The sequence below is a fragment of the Rana temporaria genome, chromosome 2 (assembly GCF_905171775.1).
Source record: "Rana temporaria chromosome 2, aRanTem1.1, whole genome shotgun sequence".
NCBI classification, from domain to species: Eukaryota; Metazoa; Chordata; class Amphibia; order Anura; family Ranidae; genus Rana; species Rana temporaria.
In genome coordinates, this window is record NC_053490.1 from 223,193,935 (window position 1) to 223,211,354 (window position 17,420).

Here is a 17,420-nt window from a genome sequence, read left to right on the forward strand (position 1 = left end):
TGTCCTTTTATGTGCATTCCCCGCGCGCGCCGCTGGGGGCGAGCAGCGGGGAAACACTGTGCCCGGTGCATCGCTGAGATGCCGATGCGCATTCCTGGCGGCCGCGATGTCCGCCAGGTACCCGCGACCGGTGGTGACAGCAGGAACGTGGAGCTCTGTGTGTAAACACAGAGCTCCACGTCCTGTCAGGGAGAGAGGAGACCGATGCTGTGTCCCTTGTACATAGGGACACAGCATCGGTCACCTCCCCCAGTCAGTCCCCCTCCACACACAGTTAGAACACACCCAGGGAATACATTTAACCCCTTCCTCACCCCCTAGTGTTAACCCTTTCCCTGCCAGTCACATTTATACAGTAATTAGTGCATTTTTATAGCACTGATCACTGTATAAATGTGAATGGTCCCAAAATTGTGTCAAAAGTGTCCGATATGTCCGCCGCAATATCACAGGCCTGACAAAAAAATCGCAGATCACCACCATTACTAGTAAAAAATAAATCATAAATCTATTCCCTATTTTGTAGGCGCTATAACTTTTGCGCAAACCAATCAATATACGCTTATTGCGATTTTTTTAACAAAAATATGTAGAAGAATACATATCAGCCTAAACCGAGGGAATTTTTTTTTTTTTTTTTTTTAAATTGGGATATTATTATAACAAAAAGTAAAAAATATTGTGGGCCAGATTCACAGAAGAGTTACGACGGCGTGGGAGCAACATAATTGTACCTGAATCTGGCCCTGTGTTTTTTTAAAAAAATTTCTGTCTTTTTATGTTTATAGCGCAAAAAATAAAAATCGCAGAGAAGATCAAATACCACCAAAAGAAAGCACTATTTGTGGGAAAAAAATGATAAAAATATAATTTGGGTACAGTGTTGTATGACCGCGCAATTGTCATTCAAATTGCGTCAGCGCTGAAAGCTGAAAATTGGTCTGGGCAGGAAGGGGGTTTAAGTGCCCAGTAATGAAGTGGTTAATTACACATTACAAAAAGCAATGGTATACAATAATATTATTATAAATAAGCTTTCATTAGTTCAGAAAAAAAAGCAAATTAAAGAAAAACTTTTTTTGTCTATTTTTCTATTTGTTACTGTACACCACTTTTATTTTAAATAAACATACACCACAGTCAAAACTAAAAAATAAAGTATTAAAATGCATACATTTTACTTAAAGCTGAACTCTAGGCAGAAACACTTTAGTTGAAATATATTCCTCATTAGCCACAAAGAATATAAGTCCACTTTGTGTTCACCAAATACATTTGCAACCTTATTTGCTTGTACAAGAAGTGGTGACCTCATCGTTATACTACACATATAGGTGTTGAAGGGGCCCAGCAAGTCCACTCACTACATGCTGTCTGGATACAAGACTAGACACTCTGTACTCCATCTCTATTGTTCTTCCCCCTTGCACCTCCCGCACCCTTCCATACTATCGCATCCTTAAAGCGGATCTCCACTCTAAAGTGGAGTCCCGCTGATCGGAACCCTCCCCCCCTCCGGTGTCACATTTGACACCTTTCAGGGGGGAGGGGGGTGCAGATACCTGTCTACAGACAGGTATCTGCACCCACTTCCGGCCCTACGATACGGGCAAAGGACGGGTTTTTCCTCTGCTTCCCGTCGCCCCCCCCGTTGTATGCTGGGAACACTCGGCTCCCAGCACACAGCGGGAGCCAATCGGCGGGCGCAGCGCGACTCGCGCATGCGCCGTAGGGAACCGGGCAGTGAAGCCGGAGCGCTTCACTTCCTGGTTCCCTCACCGTGGATGGAGGGGGGAGCAGCAGGGTGACGAGCGATCGGCTCGTCATCTGCTGCGATCACCGCTGGACTCCAGGACAGGTAAGTGTCCTTATATTAAAAGTCAGCAGCTGCAGTATTTGTAGCTGCTTGCTTTTAATATAGTTTTTTAGTGGCACATCCGCTTTAAGCTTTGTACACACCACTATTTTTTTTTTTTTTTCATTCAACCCAGCTGGTTGAACAAAAAAAAACCTGACAGCTCAGGTCTGAGCTGCTGTACTAATAATCCAAAATTAGTACATCAATCTTCCCTGCTGTGCTATTGTGTTGTAACAGAACACTCCGGTCAGTGCTCTCAGTCATTAGCTGAGAGCACTGATCGGAAGCCAGTCGACAGACCTTTTTTGGTCATGAGCCTTCAACAGAAGCCAACTGAACAGCTGGCTTTTGTCAAACTGGCTGCCATACACACTGGCTGAATGTTGGCCGGTTTCATTTGAACCAGCTGATGCTTTACTTTTGGATTTACTCTAGCATGCAGGTAGCCACACATCTACATAATGACACTAGCAGCCACTGCAGTAGCATCTACCAGCAACTCTGGAAGGTGGCCAGAAAGATGTATTGAGGTTGGAAACTCTGTTTAGGATAAACAAATGGATGATTTTTGACACAGGTGACTTTTTTTTTTAAAACATAAAAAAATATTTGAATAGAGGAATCATGTGCCTTTGCTTAGCTTACAGCAATGGGAAAATACATAAAAAATGCTTAACTGTGGAAAATGTATTATGAAGTAACAATATTATTTCCTTGAATACAATTCCTTTGTAATGTCTGATTTTAATAGTTGAGTTGGTACAGGCACACTTGAAATGGATCTAGTGTGACAATATTTATTTTATTACTGAAAAATCAGTTTCCTTCTTCTATTGAGATTTACTGTTACTGGTACACTAAAGCCAGCTATGCCATACCAGAAACAGTGATGTGGAGAAATGTATTCAGGTTTTAGTCACCGTGTAATGCTTAAAGGTAATTGAACATTTGCAGATGTAGATTTTTTTCACCTTTTGTGGTTCCATCATTCTATGACTGCTCTTTCTAGCGAAATGTAAATGATAAACAAATACTGTATGTTATTTGGCTATACTCAAAAGGCTAAATTGGCATTTAACAGTTGCTCTGTGTCTGTATTGAGAGGGATGTTTCACGGTTCTTTTTGTATTCAATAAACTACTGCTTTAATTTTAAAGCTGCTAATTAACTACTTGCCGACCAGCCACCGTGGTTATATGGCGGCAGGTCGGCTCTGCTGTGCGAGATCACGTAGCTATACGTCATCTCGCAATGCAGCCAATAGGGGCGTGTGCACGGCCCCCGCTCGCCCCTGATTCCGACGCACGTGCCCGGTGGTCGCGATCACCGCCGAGAGACCTGGAGCAGTTTGCAAAGGAAGAGTGGTCCAAAATTCCGAGTGAGAGGTGTAAGAAGCTTATTGATGGTTATACTAAGCGACTGATTTCAGTTATTTTTTCCAAAGGGTGTGCAACCAAATATTAAGTTAGGGGGGCCAAGAATTTTGACTAGCCCATTTTTGGAGTTGTGTGTGACATTATGTCCAATTTGCTTTTTTCCGTCCCTTTTTTGTTTTGTTCCAATACGCACAACGGGAATAAACATGTGTATAGCAAAATGTGTTACTGCAATACTTTTCTGTGAGAAATACTTGATGTTCTGAAAAAAATTCTGGGGTGTATGTGGTGGCAAGTGACATATGTCTTGCCTACAGTCAAGTATGGTGATGGGAGTGTCATGGTCTGGGGCTGCATGAGTGCTGCAGACACTGGGGGGCTACAGTTCATTGGGGGAACCATGAATGCCAACATATACTATGACATACTGAAGCAGAGAATGATCTCCTCCCTTCATAGACAGGGCTGTAGGGCAGTATTCCAACATGATAATGACCCCAAACACACCTCCAAGATGACCACTGCCTTGCTAAAGAAGCTGAGGGTAAAGGTGATGAAGTGGCCAAGCATGTCTTCTGACCTAAACTCTATTGAGCATCTGTGGGGCATCCTCAAACAGAAGGTGGAGGAGCACACGGGCTCTAACATCCACCAGCTCTGTGATGTTGTCATGGAGGGGTGGAAGAGGACTCCAGTGGCAACCTATGAAGCTCTTTTGAACTCTATGTCCAAGAGGGTTAAGGCTGTGCTGGAAACTAATGGGGACAACAAAAACATTGACACTTTAGGCCAACTTTAGATATTTTCACTTAGGGGTGCTCTCACTACCTTACATTGTAGCAAAGTGTAGATTCTTCAATGAATGTCGCATGAAACAATATAATAAAATATTTACAACATTTTTTAGAGATGTACTCACTTTTGTGAGATACTGTATATATATTTACATTCAGCCTGGACCAGAAGTGATGTCATGACATTGTTCTGGTCCTAAAAGACCATAAAGCATTAACTCTTTGATTGCTTATGGGAACAGCTGGCCGCACTGCTAGATAATTTGTCTGACAAATCGGTGGAAACGGTAAGCCCGAGAAACATAGCCGCTTCATGAGCCACTCTAAGCAGTTTCCCGAGGGAGCTGGCCGCCTGCTGAAAAGAACGGTACTGGGGTTATGGCTGATATATTTAGCCATAATCCCAGTAAACCACTTGCAGACCACAACGTATATATGTATTGTGGTCGGCAAGTGGTTAAACTTATTTATTGAAATGTGTTGTCTGTTAGCCAGTCAGAAATTCCACAAGTTAAAGTTAAATTATGAGATATGCTGAACTGGCCAAATATCAATACATAAATTCCAGATTGCCTCTTTGATGTAAAGTAAGTTTTTTTTTAAATGAATCAAAAGCTCAAGCTTAAATTCACACACACTTTTGAATTATTAACAACAATAACTCATAACCATGTCAAATCCTTCGACCTAATTAAGCCCCATACACAGGGGCTGAATGTCGGGCAACATCGTCTGGTTCAATAAAAACGTCCGACATTCGGCCTGTGTGTATGGCAGCCAGTCCAACAGAAGGTGACCATTTGGCCGGCTTCTATCGGATGAGCATGCTGGAAAAACAGCAGCCAATGGATGAGAGAGCTGATTGGAGTGTTCTGGTGGGCAAGCCGTCCCCTTGTCAGCACACAACAGCTCAGCGGGTGAGTCAACTGTACTAACGTTGTATCATTAGTACATCTGCTCTGACTGTATAAACATCAAGGGGGAGTTGGGGAAAAGAAGGGGATTGTGCAAGTCTGGTTCAAAAATTGGTTAACGTATGTGAGATCGCCCGTCAAATGATGGGAGTAAGGCCGTAACCGTAACATATATCAAAAATCAAAAGGATAAACAGTTTAGTGCTAAAGAGGAGATGAAAATTGACCTTAGGTTAGGTCATGGAAAAGAAAGGGGTTACTTAGGGCCAAACTATAGTGATCCCGATCCTGACAATAAAAAACGTAGGGTGTAGTATCAAAAATTTATTGTAATGATTCAATTAATCAAAATAGGATCACATGCAAATATCACGACACAGTTTAAAAGAGCATGGTATTGGGTAAATAATGTCTAACCATGAGCACACATAACATACAAGACATACAACAGGCAACATAAACACACACATGACGCTGTCCGGACACTGTCGGGGTCAGTCATTGGTTGTCATCACACTATGCAATGAGTATGAGATAGGAGAATTATAATTGTATTCACGAAGTGAAGACAACAGGTATCCTAATTGTGGCCCTAATGGTATACTGACCAATGACTGAACCCTTGAAGGGTAAATGGGAGGAGGGAAAGGGGGGGAGACGGGTAGGGGGTGTGGGGATTGAGGTATGGAAGCTGCAACAGGTTAGATCGATAATGCCTATAGGCAGTAGAATAGTATAGCGAGCTAATGGTGAATTCACTGTAAGTGGGAGGGAATCTTCCTCTCATAGGTGTGCAATGATCGCATCAATTCTCGAAATTATTTCACTCTGCGTAAAATGGTAATATTTCAAAAGTCATTTGAATGAATGTTGGTTCACTTGGTCTGAATGTACACTGAATAGCCTGAACAATCTGATTATGTATTCAGTGGGTTGGGTGGTACTACAAGCTGTATGCAGTATGCTGTCAATCAGAAGACAATTAGTACCTGGGAATGCACAGGTATATTGTGTGTGGTCATGTACTGCACATCCTGGATGTGATCATCCGGTGGAGGCTGTATCGTGACAGCACAGCAAAGTTCCTTACTGTGATTGTTAAGTAGGGCTATACCTGGGTGTTGGCTCGATTCCCAACAAATGTGGAGATTATGTTGATATTATATTCGAGCAAAAAGATCTCCAAGGTTGTATAGCAACAACAGTGTGTTTTGATGCTTATAAAGTTATTCAGATAGTATAGCATCCATATTGCTCCATTAGGAACGACAATGGTAAAAAGTGGTTACAGACCTTAGGTAGCTATTCATTCAATGGAATGGTCAGAGTGAAAAAACCTGTTTGTGCTGTCATCTGGATAATTTTCCCGAATGATGTGCCCGAGAATGCAGGGGGCTTTGTTGGGGAGGGAGTCAAGTGTACTCCGTATCCAGGATGCGGGCTGAATAGCCCGGTGAAAGTACTTCAATCGCCGTCTCCGTCAGCGGGAACCTCCGCGTTCCTTCCTGGTTTGAATTGGATCACGTAGACAGGTCACATGGGCAGCGTCTGGTGGTGACGTCGACGCGTTTCGCCGTAGCCAATGGCGTAGCTTCTTCCTGGACGTGATGGAATGTCAGCTGATGGATGTTTTTATACGCAGTCCACAGCTGATGCTTGCACCGAAGCGATGTGTGTTGATGCTAAATGGCCATATGATGTAGCTGACGCTACGGTGGTCATGGAGGTCAATCAGTCGAATTACTTTGAGTTTCCCAAAAAGGAATGAAGTTTATCTTCTTACTCATGTTCTTTCGTCACTGGGTATGGCTTGTTTTGATCACTAATGATCCATTTTTGGAGTGAAAACACAGTGGGGGAAATACACGGCAGGACAGGAAGTGAGGAAAAGGGGGAACAAATATTTTAGGTGAACAGATAGCAAATGGCAAATACCAAATATGGCAGAGAATAATCATATCCTAGTTAATACTACTAGAATAGTGTCCATGGAAGTCCATTTATGTCATGGTCTGGATCCATTGGAATCAGGAACACTGACTTCCATGGATGGATTGATGGGATTTGGTATATGGGTAGGTGTTAGTAGTTGAGATATAAATTAAGGGACATGGCTATCCCGGCAGTTATTAACACTTCACTTTTGATAGTGGAAAGTATTTTATTTATTTTTTAGCTTTTAGCATTTTGACGATATTGTCTCAAGGTGTTAGTAAGTATAAGAGGTGGGGTAACTGGGGTATATTTGAATGATGAACCGGATTTCCAGGGGCATGTCGTGGGGTGTATATCATGGTCTTTTTAGAAGAGGTGATCTGGACTACCCTATGGGTTTAGAAAAACCTGTAAGTTTAATTCAGTGTTCAAGCCAACAGGGACAAGTGATTTAAGACGATATACCCACCACTTCTCTTTTTGTTGGAGGATACGGTCAAAATCACCTCTTCTACCTGGTAATTTGAGGGCATAAATGCCCTTCACTGTCATGCCCTTAGAGCACCTATTGTGATGTTCAGCGAAATGCTTGGCAAGTGGCTTTTCAGGATTTTTTTGTTTTTCGTTAATTTCGCGTAGGTGCTCACCTACCCGTACTTTCAGAGCACGTTTTGTTTTTCCCACGTATATTTTGGGACAGGGGCAGGTGATTAGATAGATCACTCGAGTTGTCGAGCAGTTTATCAAATCCCTGATCTCAAAGTTGCACTGTCCGTGGGCATCATGAAAGGTGGATGTACGATCGACGTAGGGGCAGATCTGACATTTATTGCAGGGGAACATGCCCAGGGATCTTGGATATTCGGACAGCCAGGTGGTATTAGGTTCTTTTACAAATTCTGATTTAATTAAGATGTCACCTAGGCTATGTGCACGTCGTGCCACTAATTTGGGCGCTGGACTGACTATCTTGGAAAGGCCTGGGGCATTAATTAGGATCCCCCAATGTTTCTCCAAAGTTGTTCGGACGGAATTCCACTGTGAGCCAAATGGTGTTATTATTCTGATGGGCTCATTAGAGTTCATGTCTTGTTGGCTCACTGATCTCTTTTTGGTCAATAGGTCCACGCGATCTCTGATAGCCGCACGTTTTCTCGCTTTTTTAATTTGACCATGCGAGTAGCCACGCTCGCGGAATCGCGTATACAAATCGTGGCTTTCACGGCGGTAATCAGAGATGTTGGAACAGTTGCGTTTTATACGCAAAAACTGGCCCACCGGAATGCCATTTTTGAGCCAATGAGGATGATGACTAGTGGCATATAAAAGGGTATTGGCCGCGGTATTCTTACGGAAGGTACAGGTGCTCAGTTTGCCTTCTTTTAAAGTGATCAGTAAGTCAAGGAAGGACAGATGTTCGGGATCAACTGTATAAGTAAGATGGATATTGCGCCCATTTTGATTGAGCTCGGTCATGAACCGGTGTAATGTTTCGATGTCACCTTTCCATATCATTAGGACATCGTCTATGTACCGCCACCAGGTAAGTACGTGGTGGCTGTACATAGACGAGGTATAGACATCTTCTTCTTCCCATAGGCCAAGATGTAGGCAGGCATAGGCAGGTGCCCATGCCGCACCCATCGAGGTACCTCGTGTTTGTCGGTAGAAGTTTCCCGTGAATTGGAAATGATTGTTCATAAGAGCGAACTCCAGTAGATCTATGACAAACTCATTTTGTGGTCCTGAGAGGGGGTAGGTGCTTTCCAAGAACGTCCGGACAGCCCGGATACCGATCTCGTGGGGTATTGAGGTGTATAATGACTCCACGTCGATACCTACCAGTAAACAATCATCAGGTTGCTGGCAGGTGCCAAGATCGTCTAATTTGGCCAGTACGTGTTGTGTATCTTGTACAAAGGACTTTAGGTCAGTTACCATCTCCTTTAACATAAGGTCCAAATATCGTCCCATACGTTCCAGGGGTCCCTGGCAGGCCGAGACGATCGGTCTGCCCGGTGGTTTGTCCAGATTTTTATGGACCTTAGGTATGATATAAAAGGTGGGAACGTTGTATTCATTGACTCGTAAATGATCATATTCCTTAATGGTTAGGAGGCCCTCCTCTTTTGCCAGACTCAGTTTATAATTTAATTCTGTGACCACAGTGTGTAATGGATTGTGATCCAATTTCTCATAAGTGGAATTATCACTTAATAGTCGTTTGGCCTCACCTTCATATTGTTTTGGAGTCAACAAAACAACGTTGCCACCTTTGTCACTATTTTTAATGACAATGTTATTGTCATTTTGTAATTCCTTTAGTGCTTTCCTCTCACCGGCTGTTAGATTATCAGTAGCCTTCTTGGACCAGTCAATCTTTTCCAGGTCCATTTGTACCATATCTAGGAATGTTTTAAGCCACCTATTTTTTGATAAGGGCGGCATTCTGAGTGATTTAATCCTAAGGTTGACCCGTCTAATAAGGGCTGAAGGTTCTTCTTCCAAGGTTGTACTTTCCGCCAGTAGGGAGTTCAGAATGTCCAAAATAGCCTGGTCCTCGCTTTCAACTGGTCGTTGTTTGGTTTCATCAACGCCATCATTAGTAAATAATGATCGATAATATACCTTACGGAGGAACAGGGTAATATCTTTGAACACAGTGAACTCGTCCATATTGGTCACTGGCGAAAAGGACATACCTTTTTGCAGAAGTGTCAGGTGATCCTTTGTCAAAATGAAATCAGATAAGTTGATGACCTTCAGGTCATCAATACCCGGAGATTGTTCTTCTTTTTGGGTTGAACAGGTATTTTGAGCAACTATTTTTTCTGGCTCCTGGTGTATGTTCGTTCCTGTGTAGTCTGGCATGATTTTAATTGTTTGGCGTTTGGCTTTTGTTTTGGGGGTTGGACCGGGTCGTCGCCCCGTACTTCCCCCTCTTCGTCTAAAAAAATTACCGTTTTGGTCTGATCCTCCTCAATACCAATCTGCGGTTTATGACGACGGGATCTGGATTGAGATCGTGCGACTCTCGTTGTCGATTTATTACGACCGCGGCGAGTTGTAAGATCGAAGATTTCCCCCTTCTCGAAATCACTAAGGTCACGTTTGAATTTGCCCTGTTTAGTTATTTTTAAGTTTAACTGTACCTTTTCAATATCTTTCTTGAGTTGTTCGTTTTGTTTAACGAATTCCTCCTCTTCTTTCAATTCATCCAAACCCTCGGAGCTAATTTTTATCTCCTGTTGGATGGTTAATAACTGTGATTTCTCCTCTTCAACTATTAGGGCCATGACATTGAGACCATGATTTATACAGAGCTCCTTCCATTTGGGAAGAAAGCTCTCTGTGTGAAGATGTTCCGCCGGAATAACTTTGTCCCTTAAACCTCTTGGGACAATTTTATGGGATATGTAGGTTTCAAGGGATGTAACATCCCATTTTCTATTCAGGTGTTTTATGAGTAATTTTTTGTGTTCCTTAAATTTGTTTTTAATTTCCTCATCTTGGTCCAATGCTTGCGGAGTGTCACTGTGAAATGCTGTTTGTATCTCGCGATCAATATCATCCCCAAGCACAAAGGCCATATCAAGTGACAATATTTAGGAGCAGTTAAATGGTGGTAAAAATCGTACCGTGTGGTGATATCAATGAACAGACTGGCTAGTAGTGAACCTAGTGATCACATAATAGTGTATAAACATCAAGGGGGAGTTGGGGAAAAGAAGGGGATTGTGCAAGTCTGGTTCAAAAATTGGTTAACGTATGTGAGATCGCCCGTCAAATGATGGGAGTAAGGCCGTAACCGTAACATATATCAAAAATCAAAAGGATAAACAGTTTAGTGCTAAAGCAGTTTCCCGAGGGAGCTGGCCGCCTGCTGAAAAGAACGGTACTGGGGTTATGGCTGATATATTTAGCCATAATCCCAGTAAACCACTTGCAGACCACAACGTATATATGTATTGTGGTCGGCAAGTGGTTAAACTTATTTATTGAAATGTGTTGTCTGTTAGCCAGTCAGAAATTCCACAAGTTAAAGTTAAATTATGAGATATGCTGAACTGGCCAAATATCAATACATAAATTCCAGATTGCCTCTTTGATGTAAAGTAAGTTTTTTTTTAAATGAATCAAAAGCTCAAGCTTAAATTCACACACACTTTTGAATTATTAACAACAATAACTCATAACCATGTCAAATCCTTCGACCTAATTAAGCCCCATACACAGGGGCTGAATGTCGGGCAACATCGTCTGGTTCAATAAAAACGTCCGACATTCGGCCTGTGTGTATGGCAGCCAGTCCAACAGAAGGTGACCATTTGGCCGGCTTCTATCGGATGAGCATGCTGGAAAAACAGCAGCCAATGGATGAGAGAGCTGATTGGAGTGTTCTGGTGGGCAAGCCGTCCCCTTGTCAGCACACAACAGCTCAGCGGGTGAGTCAACTGTACTAACGTTGTATCATTAGTACATCTGCTCTGACTGTAGCTGACAGTTTTTTTTTCGTTCAACCCATTGGATTGAACGGAAAAAAAAACTCATGCTTTGTACCAGGCTTTAACCTGAAGTTTTAAGTCAGACAAACCACAGCCTCAAAGCAAGCAACACCCGCTTTACTTTGCTGTCTCTTTAGCTCCAGGAATCCTTTGTCACATATTAAATGTTTATATGTAAAACAAAGATTGTATATAGAATGTAAAAGAACAGTTATATTGTTAAAAAAAAAAAAGAACAGTTATATAACGACAATTTACAAACATAAAACTAAAATAAAATTTACTCAAAATCATTACATTTCCCATTAACCAATTACAAGCAGTTTCTGAGCATATTCTACGGTATTTATGTATATTCTATATCATTGTTCTGTTTTCAAAGTAGCAGAAAATAGGTGGAGGCCAAGAGGTAAAGGAAGCGCCTCATTTCATGCTGTCCTTATGGTGGCCATATGCATAACAGTCTTTACATAATTGGATGATATGATCTAATCTATAAATTATCAAAAAGACACATACTATGTTGTAGATCAATTCTAAGCAAAATCAATCAATTTTATCAAAATTAGTCTGATCAGTCTGGACATGAAATCTGATTGTAGGGATGTAGATTGTAGACTGATATACCCATTACGTGTGTGACAATCTTTTCATTCTGGTCCCTTAAGCAATTGTTCAATTTATACATTTTTGGGGTTAAGGGGTGATATATGATTTTTTTTTTTAAATCAGGACAAACTTGAAAGCAATGTTTAGTAAAAACAGACAGAATTTTAGAAATTCTAGCCATTTTAGCAAAAATATATATTTGTACATAGAATTGACAGTTAAAAATGCTTACTGCTTAATTTGTTCCAAAAATAAAGTACTAAGGTACATGTACATGTACATTATATAAAAACATTTTTAATAAAGTTTTTTTTTTTGTAGATTACAGTACATCACACTAAAGTACATTACATAGGATTGGAGTGGGTTGATCGGATCTTTATATGCTATACCAAACTTGTTTTTGATTGATTTTAAGTACATGGTCCAATCTTATTGAACTCATTTGATTAGAGCATTAGTGCCTGATCAATCTTCTTTACATCTACATAATCAACTCATACCATGAATAACTTCCTTAATACATATATAAAGAGATACATACTCTACCTAATGAATAGCTTTATATGCTGACATTTCAGACATCTCTTGCTCTCACTGGGTTCAAATCATGGGGGCAGCCCATGGTATACATTGAGCAGTATACAAATGTTGATATACTGCCTGTTGCACAAAGATTCCAGAGAATACAAGTTGCACCGTAGGGCTATATGCTGGCCCCTTCCTTCACTGCTCATTGTAATTTCTCATTTTCACCTAACTGGGGTTCTTGAAAGTTTATAGATAGAGGGTATATTAGTATGGACAATGTCATTGAAGTAATTGTGTGGCATATAAATAATTAAAATGTTGTGGCACATGGTAATACATGAATTTAAGGTTGGATGATGGATGTAAGTGTAGCGCCCCCTTACTTTCAGTATGGGCACTACGCTAAAGTTAGTGGGGAATTGGAGAGTTATTTTGCTCCCATTCGCAATTGGTTAAATTGGACTTCTGTCATTCCAGAAATGTCCACTGGGTCAGTCTGTGCTCCAGGGATGCGGTACTATCCCTGGCCAGCAGTTGGCACCAGAGGGGTTTTGGCAGAGCAAGTTTTCCCCAGCAGCCAATCAGAGGAGTTTTCCTTCGCAGGGCATGCTGGGGAAGGGTATATCTGTGACAGGTGTCATGTGCTCAAAACTCTTCGCGGGGTCCCGCTTCCATGTGCGGCATCCACCTTCAGGGTGCGCGCATCCATGGACCCCGACGGCGCGGACCACCTGGCCAAAGTTGCAGACTACACAGAACCCCATCCGGAGGTAAAAGGGGACTCCAGTGACTTACTGGATCCCCAGTTCTATTGAGAGGATCCCAGGCTGGGTGCCGTTCGATTGGGGGGTCGGCTTGAGGGGAACCCGGAGGCAGGTTGTCCAACAGGGCTTGAACGAACCAATCGGGGATCTGGTGACCGGAATGCTGACAGGTACGCTTTGCTGTCATCCGGTGACCTATTCTAAAAACCTACTGGGAGGATTCGCTCCATTCATCCATTTAGCTCACCTAAAGTAATTGGCCTGTGGCAGATGCCCTAGAGCCAGGTCTGTGAGAGAGATCTGTTCCTCCCAGCAAATCTAAGTGACACCATGGCTGCCAGGCTTGTGAGAAGGGTCTGTCTGGGGGCACTTTACCCACTCATAAAGAGTGGCAACAATTTGATACTACTGAGAGCAGGACTGCTCGGTTCATATCCAGGCCTGATACCGCAAGGTTCTTCTTTTCTCTTCAACACCCTTTTTCTTCCCAATTGATGTTGGCCGTGTTGGCCTGGAAATAAAGCATTGGAAAAACCCTTATTCACTGTCTGGACCTTCACTCACTACTTTGATTCTACAACTGCACCCCTGGGCCACATCAAGGTAACTTAATATGCCGATCCCAACAACAATTCAGCGGCTCCTTCTGGGGTAGCGCTACATAAGGAATTGTTATACATGTGCTTAAGGGGCCCCTTGCAAGCTGAACCCCAGGCTAAAAAAAGAGCATCATTTAATGCAGTGACTGTATGTGGTCATTAACACTTTGTTAAATATATTTCTCAAATACAAGCAGAGTAAGTACCACAATTTAACTTGGTATCAATATTTAAGGGTCCCTGTACATCAGAGGTCAGATTACAGGAGGGAGAAGCAATACAGGAAGACAATCAATTGTGCTGCAGTGCAAGAAGCATACTAATAGGAGGAGAGAGCAGAGTTACAAGGAGATAAGAGATATACTGTTTCTCCTTTCACTGTCCAGTCACAGACATAACAAGGGATAAAAGCTGTAACTGTTTCTAAACAGAGAAAAATCAGATCATCTGCCATGCTAGACAGGGATGTGCTGTGTTGCAGAGCTGCATAAATCTCAGAACTGAATGAATATAAAAAGAAATCAATTGGCAGATAAAACAGCTCCTATATCTGTTATTAATCTGTTAATTTTCCTGTTTGGCTGGAGTTCAGCTTTAAGGTGGAGGATATTTGCAAAAAAAACACACCTTGCAGCTTCATAATAGGTTAAGTACATATGTACAGCAATGGTAAATGGCATTACAAGACCCCCCTGTAGTTTATGCCTACCTTTAGATTAGAAAAATGAACTATACTGTATATTGGCATTTGGCGGCAAAATATTAATAGTAGCCCAAAGTTCCTCTCTTCTTACAGGTTATTTTGTATGAAAGTGAAAGCATAAATAGTGCTTCTCTAAATAACAATGGATTAATAAATATATGCTAAAATTATCAAAAAGAAAACTGGTAGAAAATTGAACGTAATGCACTTAGAGAGAAAAATAACCATTATACCATTTACTTCTATACAATTGTGCTGCAATGCACTTTTTCTGTTTTGTCAGTGACCCCATTTTATATAATTGTGCTAAGGGTAGAAAAAAAGTTTTGCAGATCAGCAGTGCCAAGAACACTGTAGTACAATGTTCAGGTAGCAAAGCTAAATAAACTATTGACAGCTGGAGAAGAGAAGGTTCATCTAAAATTTAATGAGGTGAACCAAGGGCATAAAAACTGAAGGTTAAAACAATTAGCATGGCTGGTCACCTAAATTAATAACAGATTTAGTAAGAATGCCAGGACTAAATTGGCACTTTACTATCATGGTATTAAGATGAGAAAGAAACATTTAATTATGGATCAAATCTGAAGTATGTAGAGATCCAATTGACAAGGATACAGGTAAAAATTACAAATTTATAATAAAATGCACTACTGATTTTCCAGATGGTGTAGACAATAAATATTTTAATGAACATTTATGCAAAAAAAGTAGCCACTTATTTCCGATACAGCTACAGCATGTATTATTTATCTGCAGCAATGGAACATGAAGAAATACACAACTCATGACTTTCAAAACACAGAAAAGTATTTCATACATGGAAATAAATATCAATTGCTTCTGCTCCAGTCAAATAAAATGCAATAAAAAGCTTTGTGAATAAAAAAGGTGATAGCAACCAGTGAGATAATGGTAATTTTTCTAAGTAAGGTTAAGAAACTGTAACATCTTAAAATTTATTTTCCCTTTACCTATTTAAAAGCTTAAACGGTTAAAGTAGTATTAAAAACAAATTTTTAGCACAATAAAATACACATTCCCCAGTGAACTATTTGTTAGAAGTCTTACCCCAGCACCAGTAGTTTTCAACTTTCAATTCTGCTGGCTCCCACTATCTCAGTGCTGCTTCCTTGAACTTTTAGTGCTCACAGGAAAGAGTTAACAGTGGACAGTGTGGTCTTGAGCCAGTCTGTTAGACCCCTATTACACTAGGGCCGCCTGTGCATTAGCGGTATAGCTCTGCTCATTTTAGCGATACTTTACCGCTGTTTAAGTGCCGCTTTTTGGCCACTAGCGGGGTGCTTTTGACCCCAAAGAAGGGGTTAAAAATGCCTGTGTTACTCGGGATAGTTGATTTGACTTAAGGGTATTGCTTTGTTTGTTTGTTATGAAGTCAATTCGGCAAAACTGTAGGCCTGGTTGAATCCGATCTAGAGGCACACTGTAGTCAACTTTGGATCCACTAATAAATATCCTCGCTAGTAAGTACAGGCGGGGGGCGGTTTGAAGGGGGCCTGGCCGCGGTACAGGATGATCCCATTAGGGGTGCCTGGGATGGGTAGGACTCTTCCGAACGACTGACCCCTTAGTCCACTTCCCTACCTTTTGTCATACTGTTTTTATGTTCTGCCTACATTTAAATTTGAAAAATAAAAATCTATTGAACAGAAAAATGCCTGTGTTGTGGATGCAGCATCGGTCCGATGCTATATCTGTCCCCTGGCACCTCCAACACCGAGAACCGAGCAATCGAACCCCACTGATCGCTGTGTTCTCACAGCTTCCTGAGCAGAGAGCTGCTGACAGTCAGTCAGTAGCTCTCTGCACTTCCCCCCTCCACGCTCCCTGCAGTGCTGGGCTGGGGAGAGGACGGGAGCAGCCAGCTCAGCTCTCAGTGGCTTCAGCCCGCTGTCTGCTAAAAACGGGTCACAGAAGTGCAGAACAAAGTGAACGTCTACTATCCACAGGGGAAGTACAGCCAAATGAGCTTTGGCTGTACTACACCTTTAAATCAGCTTCTGGAAGTGCTTACAAAACTGTTTTAGATCTAGATGGAAATCATTATAAATTCTACCAGGTCTTCTTGTTTAAAAAAGATATGTGGCTACTTTTTAAAACAGGTTAGTGGAAAATCCAAGTGCTCAATATGATCTTTTGACCAGACCATAATGGACAGATTTGGTGGATGGGATTGACCATGGCCATTAGTAAGCCCTTTTTAATTTTAATAGTCTTTGTTAGAGAGTCTCCCTGGAACCTGATCAGTATACTGCAATTGTTGACTATAAACACCTCAGAAGGTAGAATATTGACTTAACATTATACACAGCAGCAGTGTCAAAGGAAAAAGATCTGGGAATGAATCTTGGTTTGTGTGGATGTACTTACTAATATTTTAGTCATTATAAAACACAGAATTAGTTATATCTTTGGAAGTCCTATTTGCCTCTATAACCACCAGAATGATGAAAATCTGCATTTTATTTAAATTACATGTCTATTCTGAACATACTGTTTACTGGCAGACACATGAGACACTGAAGTCTTTGACAGTAGAAAAGTGTGTGATGCAGCCAAGCACTCCTTTTCAATTGAAATCCTCAGGGAGGACAACATTTTGAACATATAGCTGGATTCAATGACATATTGATAAATCTCAGACTAGTACTCTGTGAATATTTAAGGGGAACATTTAAGAGCTCCCCTAGCTAGTACTGATCATATTTTTTTCTATGGAAAGTACCGACTCAATAATATCATCGGGAAGGTAATAATGTGATGTATAGAATTTCATCTTGTGAACTGGGAAGGTTGAGTAAACCATAAAGC

At 41.4% G+C, this 17,420-nt stretch overlaps 1 protein-coding gene across 2 annotated transcripts in view; it reads right to left on the bottom strand.

Annotated features, from left to right (window-relative positions):
- Positions 1 to 17,420, bottom strand: part of DMD (dystrophin) — a 2,981,380-nt gene that overhangs the window by 511,988 nt on the left and 2,451,972 nt on the right. The window lies entirely within an intron of this gene.